General features: G+C 42.2%; 1 long non-coding RNA gene across 1 annotated transcript in view; it reads left to right on the plus strand.

Moving 5' to 3' along the window:
- The window catches only part of LOC122462538, a 44,096-nt gene extending 34,298 nt beyond the window's left edge, over window positions 1-9,798 (plus strand). Inside the window, exons 2-3 of the long non-coding RNA XR_006285148.1 lie at window positions 6,965-7,035; window positions 8,393-9,798. This is a non-coding gene — a long non-coding RNA (uncharacterized LOC122462538). The remainder of the gene's footprint in view (window positions 1-6,964; window positions 7,036-8,392) is intronic.
- Window positions 9,799-13,420: the final 3,622 nt, after the last annotated feature.

The following is a 13,420-nucleotide window of genomic DNA, read 5'->3' on the forward strand; positions in this document are numbered from 1 at the left end:
GTAGTAGGTGACTTCTGGGTACTCTTCTGGCTCTGTCAATCTGTTTCTTCACTTCAGCTGGTGGGTATTGTAGTTGTAACAAACACTTGATAGAGATCTTTGTCTCTGTCTGAGGGGTTGGAGCCAATGCAGTTGATTCATAGACTTTTAGGCTGTAGACAATGGATCATGTGGTGTGGTCTTGGTGAAAGCTGGAGGCATGTAGGTAGGAATAGCGGTCAGTAGGTTTCCGGTATAGGGTGGTGGTGATGTGACCATCGCTTATTAGCACCGTAGTATCCAGGAAGTGGATCCCTTGTGTGGACTGGTCCAGGCTGAGGTTGATGGTGGGATGGAAATTGTTGAAATCATGGTGGAATTCCTCAAGGTTGTCTTTTCCATGGGTCCAGATGATGAGATGTCATCAATATAGCACGAGTAGAGTAGGGGTGTTAAGGGATGAGAGCTGAGGAAGCATTGTTCTAAGTCAGCCATAGAAATGTTGACATACTGTGGGGCCATGCGGGTACCCATAGCAGTGCCGCTGATTTGAAGGTATACATTGTCCCCAAATGTGAAATAGTTATGGGTGAGGACAAAGTCACAGAGTTCAGCCACCAGGTTTGCCGTGACATTATCTGGGATAGTGTTCCTGACGACTTGTAGTCCATCTTTGTGTGGAATGTTGGTGTAGAGGGCTTCTGCATCCATAGTGGCCAGGATGGTATTTTCAGGAAGATCACCGATGGATTGTAGTTTCCTCAGGAAGTCAGTGGTGTCTCGAAGATAGCTGGGAGTGCTGGTAGCGTAGGGCCTGAGGAGGGAGTCTACATAGCCAGACAATCCTGCTGTCAGGGTGCCAATGCCTGAGATGATGGGGCGTCCAGGTTTATGGATCTTGGGTAGCAGATAGAATACCCCAGGTCGGGGTTCCAGGGGGTGTGTCTGTGCAGATTTGTTCTTGTGCTTTTTCAAGGAGTTTCTTGAGCAAATGGTGTAGTTTCTTTTGGTAACCCTCAGTGGGATCAGAGGATAATGGCTTGTTTTACACATACATACACACGTGAAGACATTTTAAAGGTACAAACACAAACATTTGTGCTAAAAGATATGTGGCATGTTAAAGTTATACAATAGGCCTTTCACATCTCAGTGGAAGATAGTCCTCTTTTTTGTGAGTGAGCTATTTGTGTCTCTCTGCTGTAGCCATCGGTTTCATAGCAATAAAAACAGTCCTCTTCCATTTTGGTATCTTGCTCAATAATGTACTGTATTCATGTGCCTTCTAAAGGGGCTCTGCAAATGATTTAATAATTTTGGGATTATCTACACTTTTAACTCTTGCCGCCTGCAATGATGGGTCCAGCTGTGTGTGTAGGTATAAGTGGCATTGGGGAGTTGGGGTATGTTAGTGGAAGGGAAGCTTCAAATCACGTTGGGATTTCCCCATTTACAATGGCAAAGAATATGTAAAGGAAGTCACACTCTCTCCCAAAGACAGTGACTAAAATGAGTTGGTCCTAGTGGGAGTTCCAAAATCCCTGAGATGATCTTTTTCTAGTTCTTTGGTTTTTTTGTGTTTGTTTGGTTGGGTGTTTTTGACTGATGTTCTGCATTGAGCTGAGGTTTTAACTGAACATAATTTTTTTTTCTAAGTGGTTATATTCACTTTAGAACCCAGCAATGTATCTGCAAGGTAATGCACACAGGACGAAATACATTTGTCAACACTGTATTTCAATAGTCTGTTGGATTCCATTTGAGCTTCTCATAGTCTTTTCTCATCTTGACTAAGCTGAAGAGTTTTGTGCCATCTGCAGTTTTTGACATTTTGCTGTTCATCCCACTCCCCAGATAATTAATCACTAGTGGATCACTAGTGGTCCTGCAATGGAACTTGATGGCACCTCATACTACTAATCTTTTGCCATGTTGAAAACTGATGATTTATTCCTACTCTTTCTGTTTTTAGGTTCTATCATGGGACTAGAAACTTGTCTGTCTTCTCATCCTATAGCTACCTAGTGTTAAAGTACTCTGAATCCTCAATTTTCCAGGGGTCGGTCTAGCACAGGGTGGGCCACTGCAGGCCAGAGCCTGCCCAGAAGCCATTTTAAGCTGGCCTGCAAGCCACACCACCCAGCTTGGCCCCTCTCCGACGCTCCAGCCGGGGCACTGGGCCGGGGGCTGCTCCACACAGCTCCCAGGAGCCATGGCATGGCCCCACTCCAGCTCCTATGTGCTCCAATGGGAGCTGTAGGGGTGGTGCCTGCAGACAGGGGCAGCATGCAGAGCCGCCTGGCCACACCTCCTCACAGGAGCCAGAGAAGGGACTGCTTCTGGGAGCCGCTTGAGGTAAGTGCCGCTTGGAGCCTGCACCCTCTGAGCCCCTGCCCGAATTCTGATTTTTCCCGTCTCCTACTCTCCAAACCCCTCGATTCCAGCCTGGAGCACCCTCCTGCACCCCAAACCTCTAATCCCCAGAGCTCATATTCCCAGCTTTAACCCGCACCCAACCCACATCTCCTGCCTGCCAAACCCCTCGGTTCCAGCCCCACCTCAGTGCCCACATCCCCTCCTACACCCTAACCCCAATTTTGTGAGCATTCATGGCCCGCCATACAATTTCTATTCCCTGATGTGGCCCTCGGGCCAAAAAGTTTGCCCACCCCTGAACTTAACCCCGGACTCCTAGAAAGGGGGGGGGTTGTTTTTTGTTTTTAATAGCAACATCTAGGGCCCCCAAAATACCCACTGTTCTTCCCAATAATGGGATCCTAGAATGTGATACAGATGCATATTCACCATCAAGCACCCCACATCCATCGTAGGACCCCTCCCAGCCAAAACAGCTCTTCAGTGGAAAACCCTCTCCCTTATTCCCTCTGTGTTGTTTAATGCTATCTCTACAGCCATCAAGCAGGCTTCTGTTTTTTCTTGTTCAGCTGCAGTTTCATTGCACTTCACTGCTTCTTTTTATTTCCATATCTACATTGGCTCCTTGCTCATGGCTTTCCAACTGTGTTGCTGTTAGCCAAGGATGTCCCTTTGTCTGTTTTTAATTGAGTAAATGAGCTCACCCAGTGTATCAGTGCCTTGGAGGATGACCTCTCTTTTAGTGCAGACCTTCATGAACTGTCCCAAATGCATTAGAAATGGGCCTGTGCCCAGATGTATTCTTATTATATAGATACTTTTTTCACAGTAGGACTTTCTTGGACAGCTTGTGATAGCTAGATATATGCAAGGGCTAAAATAAATGGTGTTAAGACTAAAATAGTGAATTATTGACCTCCTTTATAAGAGACCGCTTGGAATCATTTACCCAGGGTCAAAGACAGACACACAGGTTGTATTTTATTTCTAAACTCAAAGAATCAATATATGAGTGGGCTGTTGTAAAACTGCATTAGATCTGCTGTTTTCTGGGGAAAAAATTAATTGCTGTGAGTTTTTAATGAGAAGCAATGTCATAGGTAATACATTTTATTCCTGTCACTTGGAAGAAAAAAAGAAAATTCTGAGTTAGACATTTAATCTGCTCTGGGTTTGGACTCTGACTAGCATAGATGCAGCTGTATGCACGCGCACTCATGATCAGCTCAATGTAGCAGAAATGGGAAAATCAGTCTCCACACAAGCGAGGCAGAGTTTGATTCTTGGTTGTGTAATCCATTTCAATGAACACTGTACTTTCCATTTGCTACTTTGTCCCACCAAACAATGGAATCCCCTGCAAAGCACCTGCTGGGTAATAAATATTCTTCCTACTGTAAACAGCAAAGTTCACCAATAGTCAAAAACATTTTTTGGTCAACAAAATCACTAAGATTTACAAAAAGAACATCACACACTAAACAAGCAAGTGGAAAAATTCTGCAAGTTCTGGTGATGGAATGGGGCATAGGAGAGGAAAATATTTGTAGTCAAATTAATGGTCCGTAGCACTGGAATCTGAAGTCCTTTTTTCTCAGGGTAAATGCAGTTCAGTGCAGGCATGCATAATGCAGTCTTCTACATTGAAGTGAGCTGTAGCTCACGAAAGCTTATGCTCAAATAAATTTGTTAGTCTCTATGGTGCCACAAGTCCTTCTTTTCTGTTTACATATTTTGAGTGATTAATGATCACAACTTACCTACTAAAAATGAACCATCTCTGCTGCAGGTATTTCACTTCTTCTGTAGCTAGGGTCTCAAGCTCCTAATGTTTTAAAGTAAAATGTAACAATTGTATGCACTTCTTCCCCCCCCCACCCCCCCCAAAAAAAAAATACTGGAAACTACAAGGTATTGATCTTACACCTTACCCCCTTGGAGAAATTAACTTTTTGTATCTGGAAGGAAACAGATTTGTCTGCAAAATCTGTCCTTCATACCAGACCTAAATAGAGAATTTCTGCATGCACAAAATAGTTACCAAATAAACCTCACTGGCACATTTTTGGTGGTAATATTAAGTATTGATTATTCTACTGCATGATTGCCAAGATGGGTATCTTCATACTGTCACACACTTGTAGCAGCTGTTAAATTATGCGTACACTGAAGCTCTATACCTGGTGGGTTTCATAATTCAACACTGATCAATATCAGATCAATGTGGTGCTTTGCACATTGCAAACACTCAAGAATACAGGAAAAAATACCTTTTTTAAATTGAATACCATTTTAGAATTTCTAGTTAATGCAACCACTTAAATTAGGGGGTGGCATGCATAAAATTTTTTTACATTAATGTGGTGATTTGTAGCATATATTAAAGTGAACTATTGATAGCACTAGTACAAGAAATAATATAGTCAGATTGTGCAAGGTTTCCTACAAATAAATACAGGTCCCTCGCTATTTTGTTAGAAAGCATTCATCAAAACAGATTCCAATTGCCCTATGTACAATGTGTCTGTCTCTCTCTCTCTGGTCTTTTTTGTAATATTAGGTTTCGACTAAAGCTAGATTGAGACCAGCCCATAAATTTTGCTTATGGTCTAGCTCTTGTTTTAACTTAGGTCTGCAGAACTTTAATCCACCTGACTATCCTAGCCCTTCTCTTTCTATCTGATATCTGTAAGGATGATCCTGTAATATACATTACATGTAACCGAATATTCCTGAAGTGTGTGATAGGCTGTCCTTTCTGAAGGCAACTCCTCTGAGAGATGTTACTGATTTGGTTTTCTTTTAGTTTGTAAACTGTTCAGAGTGGGCACCCTGTCATCTTAATGTTTGTACAATACCTTGTACATTTTGGGTGCTTCTAGATAATAAAAGATGGTACTTCCAGAAATTAGGAAAAAAAACAAATGGTCTGAGGAGGAGGTATCCAGATTATGGTTAGGCTATATAGCCGCAGGGTAAGCATTCAAATTTTAATTAGAGAACACTGAAATCTTGCAATAACAGTTCCTGGGATATTTCTGCACAATATGGCAGATGTCTTGCTAGATCAGGTGACATCATGATATAATTTTTGCCATCACATGCCAAAGTTTGACAAAAGCAGAACACAAACCAAAAACAAGGTCCATTTCCGTTCTGGAGCTGACTCAGAACCAAAACTATAGGGATTTGTCTAGAACTGAGGATTTGAATCCACACTGGTTCCAACACGCTTCGCTTCTCTCCTTCCTCCTCCTCCTCCCCCGCCCCCCTTCCCAATTCAAGGGATTTCTGATTTAAACTTCCAGGTGTGTGTTCGGGGGAGGGGGCATTTACCTATCCCTATTCAAAATGTTATCAAGTATTTCTGGTGCTGTAACTTGGAGCTGCTGTCTCCTGGAGCAGTAGTTTCCATTAGTAAACAGGAGCATCACACCAGTCCCATGCATAGCTGGTAGCATATGGGTTATAGCCCTGTTTTGGACACTAAGTAAGTAACATAATTTTCACAGTACCTGTCGCCTGTCAACCTTTAATAGATTTTTATATTAACATACTGCTCAAGCAGTAGAGGCTCATGGTCTTGGATCCAGAGGTCCTGGGTTCAGGACCCTGCTGCCAACAACTCTCCTCAGGGCAGCATATCATAATGCTATAGCTAGTCTTCACACCACATGCATGGTCCACACTGGAGAAATGTGGTATGCTGCCCAGAGTTTGGACCCTCTAGAAAGCCTGTAATGCCCATCACCATGCACAGAATTATTTCCAATAGTTTAGAGGTGGTTACACTGCCATTTTCTGTGAGCAAGTCTACATGATATGGTGGTAATGCCAAAGCCCCTCTTGCACAACTATTCCAGCTCTAGGGGAGTTGGGCCAATGGTAATTCAACAGAGGGGCACTGACCAAAATATACTAGGTGTGATGCTGTATAAAAGGGAAGGTGTCTACACTACACTAATATGGTCACCATCTTTTACAAAATTGTGATAAATCTTGTACAAAGTATGCCCTGAAAGATATAATTGGAGAAGTTATCTGTTGTGTATTACTTAGCAAACTTTCATAACTCCATATGCAATGTTGATACACACATTACAACTATGTTTTTTGTAATTCAAACTTGTGGATCTGGGAAATACCCCCAGGTTAGCCCTTCAGGAATAACCAAAGGAGCTGTGAACGTGAGCTTCTGTGTATCATTTCTGGAGAGACCCTAAGCAGCATGTAGCGCACACAAGGTGCAAGCAAAATTTGCAATTCACATGAAAGACTGGTGGCAGAGCACATACCTCAAGACGCTACTTAACTCCATAATACAGCCAGGATTTTTCCAGAAGAGGAGGGGCCAAGATATAAAACATGAGAACAAAAGGCACCCCCTTACCTCTTCTTTCCTACATCTCCTCTGGACTGGTGAACTTAGACAAGGAAAATTTTGAACAAAGGATTGAGGTCCCCAATGCTATTTGGGCAAATCCAGAGACCTAAAAAAACCTAGCAGATACAACATCCCTGTTAGCATTTTGGATTTACAAGCTTTAATTCACCTGTAATGTAGCTTACCTGCTTTAAACATCGGAATAACTCTCATTTCTTTTCTTAGCTAATAAACTTTAGTTACTGAAGTAATTGGCCGGGTTGTCTTTAGTGAGATCCTGAGCATCTAGTCCTGGGGTGAGTGACGTATCCTTTGGGATTGGAAGAACCTAGTGTGTGGTGTGGTTGGTGGTGGGGGTGTGTGTGTGTGTGTATGTATTAAAATAACCTTTCACCACAGAAATCCAGCTTGTCGTCTGGGTGGTGGTATAGGCTGGAGTGCTGAAGGGGACTGCCGATGGCTTCCTGGTGAGCTAGTATAGTGGTCCAGGAGCACACATTTTGTTGCTGGCCTGGTTAATCTAATTGTAAAATATACCACCAGTTTGGGAGCGTCTGCCCAGTTCTGGCAGTTTGGCTCTCTCAGCTGTGACCCATTCCAGACACTGGTGACACTATTGTAAGCAAACCTTATGGAAGAATAATTTCAGAGAGCATCAGCCATGTGCTCATGTACTCTGAATTTGTAATGCCATCTGAAATTGACTTGGTGCTAGATTTGCACTGTAATGCAGCACACAAGAGGTTAACATGAACACTGAAGACCTGGTTCTTACTGGAGTAACTAAGTAATCCTCCCCTGTCCCAGTTTAACTGATATGTAATTCTATGGACCTATTCCCCACTTAGTTAATCATTCCCAATGTAACATAAAGAAAATCCAGAGAGAGATTGATAGCATAAAGAATTAAAGCTAAGGTCTTTCAAGATTAGATGTTCCACTGACCATAATTATGTCTCGGATTTCAGCAAATAACAATCTTGGCAAAAAGATCATTCCGCCGGGCTGCTAAGAATCCAAAGCATTTCAGGGCTCTGAAGTATTTGCTTGGTCACATTAGGGGAGTTGGAAAGCAATTCTTAATATCTTGTCCTCATTACTGATTCAAGATTCATTTTAAATGCCAATTCATCTTGAAAGTATTGTCTTGATTACACTGGTATTATCTGAAGAAAATATTAGGGGAAATTTAATGTATCAACGTGTATGTAGTAATCTTTAGATAAGCAGCTGTAAAACACATTGCTAAAGAGATTTTTGAAGTAGTTCAGCAATTAGCAAATGAACAAAAACAATGTATGACATTTCAGTATTATGTCTTCTCCTAAAGATTGACTGTATTAGTAAACAGTAAATTAAAACTCTGAGCCATTACTTGTGAACTGCCTTGGATGATCTGGATTTGAATAGCACCTAGCCAAGACTGAGGTATATTAGTAAGCTGGGAACCTAGAAGAAATGGCAGAGAGAACATCCCCTCTTGAGTAGAGGGACTTGCCTGCCCTTTGTCACAGATGCACAGCCTGGAGTATGTTACTCAGTAGATGCTCAGGTAGCTGCAGTGGTCAAGAGTGCAGGGTTCCACCTCCCCACACACACACCCCTAAGATTGGCTAGAAGGTTGTAACTTTTTGTTTTGTTTTTTTAATGCAGATATTGCCACAGGTGTTGAGTACAGAGCACTGCAGTGTGCTGTACTAGCAAGGGTTCCAGCCAAAGGCCGTTGGGGAAACATCAGCCAGCGCAGGACATGATAACCTGCTTGTTCAGTGATGGGTCTCAGAGGGAGTCCATTACGCTTATGCGTCATGATGTGCATTTCTGTATCTCCCCAGTAGTATTCAGGTGCAGTGCAAGGGCTTTAGTTTTGACATGACAACCCCATGGTTTAAATCAGAGGAGCAGGTGGTTGGACATGCTCCATGAGGGAACCATGACTTTGGAATCCTGCTGTCCCTTTTCGTCCAAGAGAGCCTGGATTTAATGACTTTCAGATTAGGCCACAAGGCCTATCTTTTCTTCTCTTAGGTGTCAGTGGAAGAAGATGCTGATAAGATGGATTTGGGGGGAAGGATTTTGTTGTGATCAGGGTTGGGCAATTTTTCTTCCAGAATTCCTTTTTTTTTTTTTTTTTTTTTTTTTTTTTGAGATGTTCATCCACTGAATGATGGAAATGGCTCCTGGGCTGGGTCATGGGGATGTCAGCAGCTTCTGGAGTGTAATGAAGTAAATGTGTCTTGTACTCCCAAACTTTACAAAAAGCAGTATTTAGCTAATTGAAGTCAATGGGCTCCTAAGCCTTTTTGCTTTCTCATTGTTTTGCATGGGAGCGATTACAAATGCAGTGACCATCTGCCTAATATTTCCATCTTTTGCCCTGTAATATGCCATCCTCTCCAAACTGCATTGAGTGGAAGGAAACCAAAAGATATCTGTAAAGTTGGTTTTAATGCATTTTTTAAAAACAACTAATATAAATCCCCACTCAATTGCAATGGGTTTTTGTATTGCAGGCCTGATGCTGCTTTTCCTGGAGAGGAAAAAAAAAAAAACACACACAGTGAGCACTGCAAATGGAATGTTATCCTGAACCCATAATCCAGCTGCTCATTCCCCATACAGATTAATTCTACATCTGGAATCATCTAGATAGTGAAAGATGAGGCAGGAAATGAATATGGTAAAACTTCCTTCCCATGCGTTTGGACAGCCGGCTCCAATCTGTAATGTCTCCTCCATTGTACCCTCTGTGCGACGTGCACAGGCAGGGGAAAAATGAATGAAAACCTGGAAATGCCAAGTAACAATGCCTGATCTAGTGTCCTGCTGGGGCTTTGAGACACAATCCAGCTGCACTCCCCAACCTGGAGGTATGCCACAAAACTGCACAAAGTCCCTCCTTGCTGCACATCAAATTGTGGGTTGGCATAGCAGCTGCTTTTCCTTTCTCACTAGTACTGTGCAAGAGCATATCATGCACTGAACATTGCACCTTCTCCCCCAGTAACCCACCCTGGGTGGAGTCGGTGCACAGGATGTGTTGGTCAAGGGGTTCTCAAATCGGGTGGGGCTACTGTAGTGCCGTGTTAAGGACCTACTCTAGTCCCCACGCAAAGAGGTGAATTTTGACCCGATAAACTTTATGGGTTTTAGAGAGCAGGAAGCAGCACTTTTATTCCTGCTGTTCCCCCCCCGCCTGTGTCTCTCTTTTCTATATACATGCTCCCATTCAGAGAAGAGGCAGCCTGGGTTTGCTCCCTTTGCTTTTAATGCTGTCTGTGCCTCAGGAACCATTAGCTTTTCCAGTGAAGATCTCAGGCGTGTTGTACATCATCAGCTTCCCCAGCTAGTTAAATAGATGCAACTTTTACTTACACTGCAGCTGTTTTCAGGAGAAAAGGGCCAGTTTTTCTAAAATCTTTCATGATCAAACTGCTTTCTTCAACAAATGCACATATTTCTTCCTCTAATAACAAGGGCATTTCAGCTGTCCATTGCTGGAATGACAATCCTATCCAGTTGCTAATTAGATAAGTGACAGATGTTCGTTCCCTTTCCATCTTTCTATTAATCTACATCTCTACTTTTTTTTCCTCTGCATAGAAACATTCTTGGAATTCACACAGAGGGAATTATCCAGCACAACCTCAAGCACTTTCTTTCACTAACCTATATGCTGCTTGCTCTACAGCAGGGTGTCCAATTCATCCTGTGAGGAAGGCAGAATTACATTTAAAATAGGAGCTGTAGGATAGGCAACAAAGATAGTGCTGAATACTACCCTCAGTTCACCTGTGATTACCTGCTCATTATGTAGCTCAAGGCTAGGATATTGTCCCATTAGAGTAACTAAGTATTTGGGGCTGGATAATCCCTATCTCTAGCATAGCTATGAAGGGGGATATGGGAGACAAATGGTCATTAGGATTTCTTGGATCGGGGTCTTGTTCCCAATGCAGGGGCTGCACAGCCTCTGCTTCCTCTGACAGCTCACTTAGTGGGGCGGGGCAGGGGTGGGGGAGTAGGTGGATATCTCATTCCACTCTCCTGTGTGCCAAGTGGCAGAGGTGGGTGGATGCAGGTGAGGGAGAAGAAGTCAGCTGTACAGTGCTCAGAGCTGCAGTAGGAGCAACATGAGGGGAACCAGTGGTGGAATTTGTTCAACGTTTTAGATGTCTGTACACAAATGCAAAGACTAGCAGGAGTAAACAGGAAAAACTGGAAGTGTTTGTATTCAAGCTCAACTATGACTTAATTAGCAGCCAAACTAAGACTAGATGGGATACAGCTCATGACTGGACTAGGGGGTATAGCTTCCTCAGGAAGCACAGGCAGGGAAAAATGGGAGATCTTGAGCTATACATCAAGAAAACATAACTTGTTCTGAGGTCCAGAAGGAGGTGAGCGGCAAACCAATCAAAAGTTTCTGGATAAAGATAAAAGGGGGGAAAAATAGAGGTAACAAAATGGAAAGGATCTACTGTGGACCACCAACTCAGGAGGAGGAGGTGGATGAGGCATTCCTAGAACAGATAACAGAAATAGCCAAAACACAAGACCTGGTAGTAATGGAGAACTTTTACTACCTAGCCATCTAATGGAAAAGTAATATGGCAAAACAAAACAAAATTCCAGTAAACTTCTTGGAATGCATTGGGACAACTTTTTATTTCAAAAAGTGGTGGAAGTAGTCAGAGACAGTCATTTTAGACTTGATTCTGACCAAGAGGGAGGAATTGGTTGTGGATCTGAAGGTCGAAGGCAATTTGGGTGAAAGTGATCATGAAATGACAGATTTAATGATCCGGAAGGAAGGAAGGAGTGAGAACAGCAGAATAAGGACAACTGATTTTAAAAAAGCAGACTTTAATAAACTCAGAGAACTTCTCTAAATTCCCATTGAAAGAGAATCTAAGGGATAAAGGAGTTCATGAGAGCTGGTAGTTTCTCAGGGAGACTGTACCAAAGGCACAGCTGCAAACTAACCAGATGTGAAGGGAGGACAGGAAGAATAGTAAGAGGCTAATACTGCTCTAGCTGGAGCCCTTTAATGTCCTGAAAATCAAAAAAAAAAAAATCCTACAAAAAGTGGAAATGTGGATGAATTGTTGAGGAGTACAAAAGAATAGAACAAGCATGTAGGGACAAAATCAGAAAGGTGGGACTCATTTTGTGCCTTAGCCGATCAAGGGACATTAAAGGCAAAAAAAAAGATTCTTTAAATACATTAGGAGCAAGAGAAAGGTGAAGGAAAGTGTAGGCCCTCCATTTAGCAGCGAAGGGCATTAATAATTGACATCAAGAAAGTTCAAGTGTTTAAAGACTATTTTGTTTCAGCCTTCACTAAAAAGGTGAATGATGGCCAGATACTCAACACAACTAATATTCACAACAAGGGAAAAAGAATACAAGTCAAAATAGGGAAAGAAAAGATTTAAAATATTTAGATAAATTGGAGGTATTCATATCAGTAGTACCAGATAAAATTCATCCTAGAGTATTTAAGGAACTAACTGAAGCAATCTTGGATTGTTAGCAATTATGTTTGAGAAGTCTTGGAGGCTGAATGAGGTCCCAGAAGATTGGAGAAGTGCAAACATAGTACCTATCTTTAAAATGGGGAGCAAAGAGGACCCAGGGAATATATAACATTAATACTTGGAAAGATACTAGAACAAATTATTAAACAATCCGTTTGTAAGCACCTAGAAGATAATAGGGTTATAAGGAAGAGTCAGCATGAATGTATCAAGAACAAATCATGCCAAACCAACCGAACTTTATTCTTCGATAGAATTACTGGCCTACTGAATGGGGGAAAGTTGTAGATGTGATGTATCTTGATTTTTAGTAAGGCTTTTGACACAGTCCCATGTGACATTCTCATAGATAAACTAGGAAAGTATGGTCTAGATTAAATTTAGTACAAGGTGAGTGCATAATTGGTTGGAAGACAATACTCAAAGTATAGTTATGAGTCGCTGTCAAACTGGGAGGGTATATCTAGTGGGGTCTTAATCCTGGATCCAGTAGGACTAACCCCCAGTGGTCGGTCAGTCCTAGATCAGGTACTAGTCAACATTTTCAGTAATGACTTGGATAATGGAGTGAAGAGTGCACTTACAAAATCTGTGGGTGATGCCAAGCTGGGCCTGGGGGGTTTGGAAGCACTTTGCAGGATGGGATTAGAATTCAAAACAACTGTGACATAGAGAATTGGTCTGAAATCTATAAGATGAAATTCAATCGAGACAAGTTCAAAGTACTACACTTAGGAAGGAAAAATCAAGTGTACAGCTACAAAGTGGAGAGTAACTGGCTAGGTCACAGTACTGCTGGAAAAGGTCTAGGGGGTTATAGTGGATCACAAATTGAATGAGTTAATGTGATGCAGTTGTGACAAAACTAATATTCTGGGGTGTATTAACATGAGTGACCTATGTAACACATGGGAGGTAATTGTCCTACTCTACTCACCCCTGGTGAGGCTGGAATACAGTGTCCAATTCTTGGTGCCACGCTTGAGGAAAGATGTGGACAAACTGGAGAGAGTCCAGCAGAGAGCAACAAAAATGATAAGTTTAGAAAACCTGACCTATGGAAAGGTTAGAAAAACTTCACATGTTTAGTCTTGAGAAAAGAAGACTGGGGAGGGGGGGAGAAGGAACACAATAATGGCCT

The sequence above is a fragment of the Chelonia mydas genome, chromosome 12 (genome assembly GCF_015237465.2).
Source record: "Chelonia mydas isolate rCheMyd1 chromosome 12, rCheMyd1.pri.v2, whole genome shotgun sequence".
Lineage (NCBI taxonomy): Eukaryota > Metazoa > Chordata > Testudines > Cheloniidae > Chelonia > Chelonia mydas.